We start from the raw sequence: 9,520 nt of genomic DNA, 5'->3' as shown, positions 1-9,520 counted from the left end.
AATCTCCTTTTTTGTCTGTAAAATGCTGATCTCCTTTTGTATATTTTACATTTTTTAGTACATTTTGGAGTACTCTACTTTTATACAATCTTTTTCGAATTTCTGAAAATTGTTTCTTCCTCTTTCCAACATAATTATTTTTCAGATAATCCAATTTTCCACTTTTTTCTACTTTTTTCTTTTCTTTTCTTTTCACTATTCTTGTTCTATCTATCTCTTCTTTATTTTTAGAATTTGAAGCATTCTATACAAGTGTAAAAAAAAAATAATCTTTACTTCTCTTATCAGAAGGCTTTTTCTTTAAGGAACCATGTTGTACTTGATTGAATTGCTCTTTTGCTTTATTTTTTACATGGGCCTCTTTTCTTTGTTCTCTTTCTCTTTGCTTTTTTCTTTTCATTGTAACTCTTTCTTAATAATTATGCAAAATATCTGTAAACAAAGGAAAGATTTGAAAACAATTTAATATAATTAAAATAATTATATATAAATATTAACATGTATAAATATAAAAATACATAATAACAAACTACATCAATGATTTGAGTAAGCAGGGGCGGAAAATACGTTACGCTCGCGGATTTTGCGGATTTTCGGTAAATTCGCGATCCGCGAACGCTCGCGAATTTACCGAAAATCCGCAAATTCGCACGATTTTTTCTTCTTGGTGATACAATTTTGCGGCGTGCGGTGTAAGTTCGCAATTGCGAACATGTAGGTGCGGCGGGCAGCAACAATCTCGCATTCGCAAAATTTCAAAAATTGCAATTCTGCACAAGAAATCCACGAGCAAGCAGCATAGACCTTCTGAAAATGATGATTTTTATGAGAGTAACTCCTCAGGTTGACATTTGCCTGCACTTTTTTGGATTTGAGGCCTTTTGACTTTCTTTGGATCACTTTTGGATTAGAAATCAACTTACACAAGTAAGCTTGTTTGGGGCATTACAGTTGCTGTAATGCTGTTCTGCAGAAAAACGAGTTTTGCTAAACTGAAAGCACTCAGCAGGTGCAAAAGTTCAAATTCATCATTAGTAACCATTCCCTGTAGTGCTTCCTGACTGGGGCCCCTCCAGAGTTCAGTTGCTAGTTGCAACAATTGTATGACCCTGCTCTGACCCTCACAGCCGGATCATAGAATCGCTACAAGTAGGCCACAAAGGTCCTGGAAAAAAAATTGCACTGCAACAGAAAGCAAATTACAGATAGGGAAGCAGGTGCCAGACTGGAATTTTAAACAGTGACACATTAATAAATCAACCCCAAATTAATTCATGTCAGTTGAAGCAGGGCAGGTGTGCTTGCTTTTACCCCCCATAATCTGCAGTGATGATGAACCAGAGGGTGGCATTGATGTACCAGAGGGTGGCATGGGTGAAACAGAGGGTGGCAGGGGTGAAACAGAGGGTGCTGGGAACCTGTGATGATGAACCAGACGTAGAAACAACATAATCGCGACCGTTGCGAGCCGACATGTAAGTTCGCAATTGCGAACTGGTACAAAACCCTCACGAACTGGCAGAAATCCTTGCGAACACAAAAAAAAAAAATCCACAAATTTGCGAGAATTCGCGGATTTTGCGGATTGCGAGTTCGCAAATTCACAAAATTCGCGAACACCAGATTCGCAAAATTCGCCCATGCTTAGATTTGAGCAATGGAACAGTGCTACCTGCATAATTGTAGGAGTATATGAGTAGTGTGAAAGATACTAGAGTACAGTTTTAGTAGTACACATCTGATTGTGGAACTGCATGTTTAGTACCTGTATCATTCCATGAATACATGGCTAGTGACTAAACGATTGTAATACTATAAGGAGAGTGCCTGAGTGCAGTTATAAGTGCTTAGTTATTGCCGGAGTGATAGGATAAGTAGATAGTGCTGCATGGGTAATTGGAGAAGTGCACAAAGACTGACAGGAAGATTCCTAGACTGCATAGGTACAAACTGGGTATTTAGAAGAGTTTATCAATAGTATGTAGCTCATTAGAGGTCTGCAAGCATAGTGCACATAATATTATAGCTGTACTAGGTTTACTGGCTACACCATTCCTTAAGTACATGACTAGTAACTGGAATAATTTCAGTGCTGCAAAGAGGGTGCATGCTGAATCTATAAGTGCTTGGGTATTGGCGGAGAGATAGGATAAGTAGATAGTGCTGGATGGGTGATTGGAGAAGAGCACAGGACTGACAGGAGGATTCCTAGACTGCATGGGTATGAACTAGGTATTTAGAAGAGTGTATCAATAGTATGTAGCTGGTTAGAGGTCTGCACGGATATTGCACAGAATATTGTAGCTGTACTTGTGTTAGTGGTTAGGCCAGAGCTTTCCAAACTGTGTTTCCCGTCACAGTACTGTGTCGCCTGCAAATGGTGGGTGTGTCGCGGGATGACACCACTATTAAGGGCACTTAGCACATAACTGCTGCTAATTAGGAGGCATTACTATGAAAGAGTGTCTCGGAGTCCGCCGCAGCAGCTGGCCTCCAAGACACTGTGCTCTATGGGGGCCGGGCGATTCACAACAAAGCCTCATTAACAAGTAAATGGTCTTTTAAAGACCTGCGTAGTACTCTGTGCGGCTGTGTGTACCCAGGAAGCTGGGGTGAGGTGACAGAGGGTGACATGCAGAGGGTGACAGGCAGAGGGTGAAAGGCAGCGGGTGACAGGCAGAGGGAGATAGAGGGAGGAAGACAAAGAGAGAGGGAGACAGGGGTAGGGAGTCTGGGGAAGACAGAGGGAAGGAGAGAGAGACATAGAGAGGGAGACAGATAGAGGGAGACAGAGAGAGGGAGACAGAAGGAGAGAGAGGGAGACACAGAGGGAGGGAGACAGAGGGACGGATCATAGAGAGGGAGACAGAGGGTGACAGACAGAGGGCGACAGACAGAGGACGACACACAGAGGGAGGAGTGCGACAGAGGGAGGAGGGCAACCGACAAAGGGAGACCGACAAAGGGAGACAGAGGGAGACAGACAGAGGGAGGGAGGGAGACAGACAAAGGGAGACAGAGGGAGACAGACAGAGGGAGGAGGGCGACAGAGCGAGGGAGACAGAGTGAGAGAGACAGACAGAGAGAGACATAGGGAGGTAGACAGACAGAGGGAGACAGACGGAGACAGACAGAGGGAGAGAGAGGGAGGGAGAGGGAGGGAGAGGGTGGGAGACAGAGAAGGAGGGAGACAGAGAGGAAGGGAGACTGAGAGACAGGGAGAGGGAGGGAGAATGAGACAGACAGAGATAGAGACAGACAGAGACAATTAGAGGCAGAGACAAGGACAGGGGCAGACAGACAGAGACGGAGAGGGAGACAGAGGGAGAGAGACAAGGACAGACAGGGACAGACAGAGACAGGGGCAGACAGACAGACAGATAGAGGCAGAACCAGGGTCAGACAGAGGCAGAGACTGAGACAGGCAGAGACAGAGAGGCAGAGAGGGCGATGGAGAGGAAGACAGAGGGAGGGAGACAGAGGGAGACAGAGGGTGACGGGGTGAGGGAGGGAGACAGAGAGAGAGAGGTAGACAGAGGGAGGGAGACAGTCAGGGGAGACATAGGGAAGGAGAGGGAGACAGACAGAGGGAGGGAGACAGAGGGAGAGGGAGACCGAGGGAGAGGGAGACAGAGGGAGAGGGAGACAGAGGGAGGGAGAGACAGAGGGAGGGAAAGACAGAGGAAGGGAGACATAGGAACGGAGACAGAGGGATGCAAACAGAGGGAGACAGAGAGCGGGAGACAGAGAGCGGGATACAGAGGGCGGGAGACAGAGGGCAGGAGACAGAGGGCGGGAGACAGAGGGTGACAGACAGAGGGAGACAGACAGAGGGAGGCAGAGGGAGGAGGGCGACAGAGGGAGGGAGACAGAGGAGCGAGACAGACATAGAGAGACAGAGGGAGGTAGATAGACAGAGGGAGACAGACTGAGACAGACCGAGGGAGACAGAGGGAGACAGAGAGAGGGAGACAGACAGGGTGAGTGAGAACCCCCCTTAACCCCCCTTAGGTAGTTCAGGGTTCGCTCACTACACTGCCTTTCTGTCTCCCAAAATGATGCATCTCCAAAAAGTGTGTCACCAACATGAAAAGTTTGGAAAGCTGTGGGTTAGGCCATTCCATAACGAAATGACTAGTAACTGGAATGATTACAGTGTTGCAAGCGGAGTACATGGTACATTTAGAAGTGCTTAGGTATTGCCAAAGTGATAGGATAAGTAGATAGCGCTGCATGGGTAATTGGAGAAGTGCATGAGACAGATAGGAGGATTCCTAGACTGCATAGGTACTAACTGGGTATTTAGAAGAGTGGATTAATAGTATGCAGCTGGTTAGAGCATTGCATGCATAGTGCACAGAATATTGTAGCTATGCTAGTGCTGTGCTGTGCTAGTACATGACTACTAACTAGAATGATTACAATGCCGCAAACAGTGCATGCATGATGAAGTGCTTAGATATTGGCGGGCTGATAGGATAAGTAGATAGTGCTGGATTGGTGATTGGAGAAGTGCATGGGACTGACAGAAAGATTCCTAGACTGCATGGATACTAACTGGGTATTTAGAAGACTGTATCAACAGTATGCAGCTGGTTAGAGGTCTGCATTCATAGTGCAATGAATTCTGTAGCTGCACTTGTGTTAGTACCTAGGCCATTCCAAAAGTACAGGACTAGTAACTGAAATAATAACAGTACTGCAAACAGAGTCCATGGTGAATTTATAAGTGCTTAGGTATTTTGTTTTTGTCCTCATACATGCCACCAGAAGATGATTGTTCTAGATGGGATCTTTCTATGCCTTCCACACAAATAAAGTTGGTTTCCGCTCTTGGATATGTGTGCGGCCTACAGAGTTCACCCAGAGGTAGGCTGTCTCCGTGTCCAACTCCCATTTACCTTGATGGACCCAAACAAATACCAGGGAGGACCGGACTACAAACCTCTGGCATAATCATTGGACCATTGATATTTCCTCAACCAGGCTTCGAGTGCTGACCAGATTTTATTAGCACTTACTCCGCCACAGGCCATATCTGACTTGCAGACCAACATAATATTTTTTAAACAATCAGCAAATCTAGGTGGAGCTACCGACTTCCATTCTCTACAGATTTCCATTCTAGCGATAACTATCACGTAGGACAGAAATTGAGAAGCCGCATCATTCATGAGGTAGCCCGGAGGTAGGCCAAAGAAGACCAGTCTAGGGCAACAGGTGATCGGTAATAACAAAACCTCCTCCAAGAAACCACAAACTGCCACCCAGTATCTGGTAATCTCTGGGCAGTCCATAAACATGTGTTGGTCGTCAGCGGCTGGGTGTTTACATCTAGGACAGTAATAATTATTGTCTGCTACTCTAGACAATTTGGCTGGTGTCCAATATACCCTATAAGCTGTAAACAAATGATTTATTCTGAGATTTGCCAGCTTAATTATTCTCTGAGACATAGTAAAAGCATCAGTCCAAATTCTCTGTACCTCGTCAACATTCTCGGTTAAAACAGTACCCCAAAGATTTTCAAAGTTTAGAGATAAAGCTATCCTTCACACCAGCAAGTGTCCTGTACCAGAAAGAGACTTCCTGCTTCCAAACTCCCCCTCTGCAGATGGAGTCTAGAATCAGGGTGCCATCTCCGGTACCCCAGACTTGTCTTGCACACCACGCCGACAACTGATAGAACTTAAATCTGGTAAGGGAACCGTTGGTTAAGTTGGCAAAGGACCCCCAGTCCATCAACCTAGTGTTTACACATAAGTTGCCCCAAGTTTTTAACCCAGCTGCTTTAAGTGGCTGCGACAGATGGTCTAGAAGGCATTCCGGTGTGCCAGGGGAGTCCCAAATTGGGGCCTATAGGTTGTAATAAGGTATCCCCAATACTCTCCGGACATATCCCCAGTTCTTAAGCGCAGCCTGTAAGATCTTAAGGCAAACTTTTTAATAAAACTTTTGGTCACCAAATTTAAAAAGAAAATGTTTTATACCCTGTGGTTGGTCGTGTAACAATGCCTGAAAAAGACGGCCATGTGAAGAGGAGTCCAATTTATTAGCCAATATCCCAAAATTCTTAAAGTGAAAGGCGTGACAATATAAAATCAAGTCAGGTAAAGCCAGACCATCCACCGTCAAACCTCTTCTCAATTTCTTCCAGGCAATCCTGGGCGATCTTGCGTCCCAAATGAACGAGCCGATCTTCCCTTGAAGACAAGCGATATCCTTAGAACCAAATAAAAGTGGGATAGAATTAAAAAGAAAAGTTATTTTGGGTAGAATAGTCATTTTGACCAGATTACCTCTCCCATATATGTTCAGAGGCGGACTTCCCCATCTTAGCAGTAGCTTATACACCTCCTTCGACACTATCTGCCAACTAATTTTTGAAATATCTCTCAGTTTTTGAGTGAGATATATTCCCAAATACCTGATTTTTTGTTTAGCCCCCTGTATGGGAATTAAATTATTCCAACCCATTATATCCGTTTTCTCCTTATTGATCTTATAGCCGGATACCTTTCCAAATTCCTTCGCCAATTGAAATAACCGGGGAATTGCAACGGCATGGTTTGAAGTATATAGAAGGAGGTCATCCGCATACAACGCAGTTTTAAGCTCCAACTCTCCAAGTTTAAAGGGAGAAATAAGACTATCGGCTCTAAGGGAACAAACAGAGGGCTCAATATAAACATCAAACAAAAGAGGGGACAGGGGACAACCCTGCCTGGTGCCTCTAGAGATGTTGAACCCTTCTGATAGACCTCCGTTCGCTAAAACTTTTGTTTGCTCGGGGATTCTTATTTAGAGATTTAACTCCTTCAATAAAAAACGAAGGGAAACCGAACCTAGTCATGGTGGCCCAAAGGTACGCCCAATTAACCTGGTTGAACGCTTTAGCTGCGTCAATTGCTATGATGGTAAATGGCAACCCTCTCTCCTCTGCAAAATCGATAGCCCCTATCACCTGGAACGTTAATTCATTAAGTTGCCTCCCAGGAATAAATCCTCTCTGGTCTGGGTGTATTATTGTTTTAATAATTCTAGCTAATCTGAAAGCCAGTATCCCTGAAAAAAATTCCAGATCAGAATGTAATAATGAAATAGGTCTATAAGACTCAATTCTTTGAGGGTCCTTATTTTGCTTGGCTATCAACGATATGGTGGCTTCAGACCAAGAGGGAGGGATACTGTCCCCTAATAATAAAATCCTATTAAAGAGTGTCTTCAACACCGGGATAACTATATCAAGATTATCGGAATATAGTTCTACTGGCAGCCCATCCGGGCCTGCAGCTTTACTCCGGCTCATTTTCTTAAACTGCTGTCGTATCTCGCCTTCCGTAATTTCACTATCCAGGAAGATCTTATCTGATTCCGATAATTGAGGCAAGTCCCTCATGGCTAGCCAGGCATTAATCTCCTCTGCTCCAATACTTGGCATAACGCCTGCATAAACCCCCTAGTCTCCTCCCTGATCGGGTCATCCTCTGATATCAATAATCCAGATTCACTCTGGATCAAAGTCTGAATATTGTTTCTAATCCTCTCGGTCCTTGACTTCCAGGCGAGAAGAGCCCCACATTTTTCACCATATTCAAAATTCTTTAGTTTAGTGATCTCCTATCTTTCCTTAACAAGCTTATCACTCCTGGCTTTAAACACAGATTGTAGTTCCAACAGCTCTTTCTCCAATTTTGGGATACTCTCCCTGGTTGTCAGAGCAGCCCGCTGCAGTTCTAGTTCTTTCTCTTTTATAACCTTGAGGTCCTCAGCATATTTTTTTAACAGCTGTCCTCCTATATACTGTTTGAGAGGTCAGTAACCCCCTTAAGTAGGCCTTAAATGACTCCCAAACTACTTGCTCGGTGGAGGTGCCTCTAGTGAAATTGAAAAAATCAGATATTCTCTCTTTTAACTCCAACCTTACACATTCATCTAGTAAGAGTGTTCTATTCAGGGTCCACCAACGCTCTATCGACTTAGACTTAAAACTAATTACCAGTTCCACCACCGAGTGATCCGAGATACCTACTGGGATATGGGAACCTGATACAATATCCGAAAGCAGCGTCTGATCTGCCAAAAAATAATCAATTCTAGAGTACTGCTTATATTTTTTGCTGTAAAAAGAATATTCTCTCTTGCCCCCATATTTGGCTTGCTACAAATCCAGCAGGTTAAAATCGTTCATGATATTCTTAAGTATCAACGCTGTACTAGCAGGAGCACAGTATTTAGCCTTTGAGGTCTGATCCAATTGCTTATCGAAGACCAGATTGAAGTCTCCCCTAATATCACAGGAGCAGAATGCTGAAATAGACTTGCCCCCAACTTTAACAAAGGACCATAATTATCTTCACTCGGACCATAATACACTGCAAAGTTAAAAGGAGCACTACCTATAGAGAGGGCTGCGACCAGTCATCTGCCAGACTGATCGGTGTCCCATTTCAGGATTTTAATCCCCTTATTAGCCCTGATAATGATTGGGACGCCTCTTGTACATCCCATCTGCCTAGAACATAAAACATCCTGTACCCAACCCAATTTAGCAAATACTTGTTCACACATTTTAGCCTCTAGGTGGGTCTCCTGCAACAAGTACACGTTGGCCTCTGAACTTTTTTAAAATTCGCGGACTCTCGATTGTTTTCTCGCCCCGCCCAAACCGTTAACATTCCAGGAGAGGAATTTTAAACTAACTGGCGTATTCATGACCCTGAGGTAACCCAAGGCTTCCCTACATCTAGAGTTGTGAAAAAATAGAACAATCTGGCAACATATGAGGACCATTTTTCCTTTTTACCCCCCCCTGCTGTAGCCCCACCCTAACCCTCCCCTGAGAAACCCACCCTTCATACCAGGCGCTAGTATCGCCTTTAGAAGCCCCTACCATGGCGACACCGGGCATTGTCATAATCATGATTATCGGTCTTTATTACAAAGAAAAACAAAAAGGAGAAAGAGGAGGGCGACTAAACACAAAAGCTCCTCCTACCTACTGTCAATATGAATCAATTATTTCTATATATATCTCTCTATGCTATACGTAAGAATAATACATAATATATACATAGAATAATGAAGATAAAATTATTCATATATATATTTCTCTTTTTGAAAAAATTATTCATATATATATATTTCCCTTTAACCACCCCCACGTGTACATATACCTTCACTTCCCCCCCTTTTAAGTTTTCCTGTCTTTTCTTCCCCACCTATTATTTCTCCCTCTACCCCCTTACACCATTTTCCTTCCTGCCCCCCCCCCCCCTTGTTGCCATCTCCTAGTCAACACCCGTACCCCCTATTCTCTATTTCTGTTTCATCTGGGAGAGGAAGTCATCAACATCTTCTGGTTGTTTACAATTGTACATTTTGTTCCTCCACATAATTTTCAAAAGAGCAGGAAACTTCATTTGGACCTGGGCCCCAAGTGACCTTAATTCCGGCATCCTTTAACCCAGCTCCCACTGTCTCTGAGCAGTTCTCCCACCGATATCAGATGGTATTTGAT

This window comes from Lissotriton vulgaris, chromosome 1_1, assembly GCF_964263255.1.
Source record: "Lissotriton vulgaris chromosome 1_1, aLisVul1.2, whole genome shotgun sequence".
In the NCBI taxonomy this organism is placed as follows: domain Eukaryota; kingdom Metazoa; phylum Chordata; class Amphibia; order Caudata; family Salamandridae; genus Lissotriton; species Lissotriton vulgaris.
The sequence above is the reverse complement of the archived record's forward strand: the minus strand, read 5'-3'. Positions refer to the sequence as shown.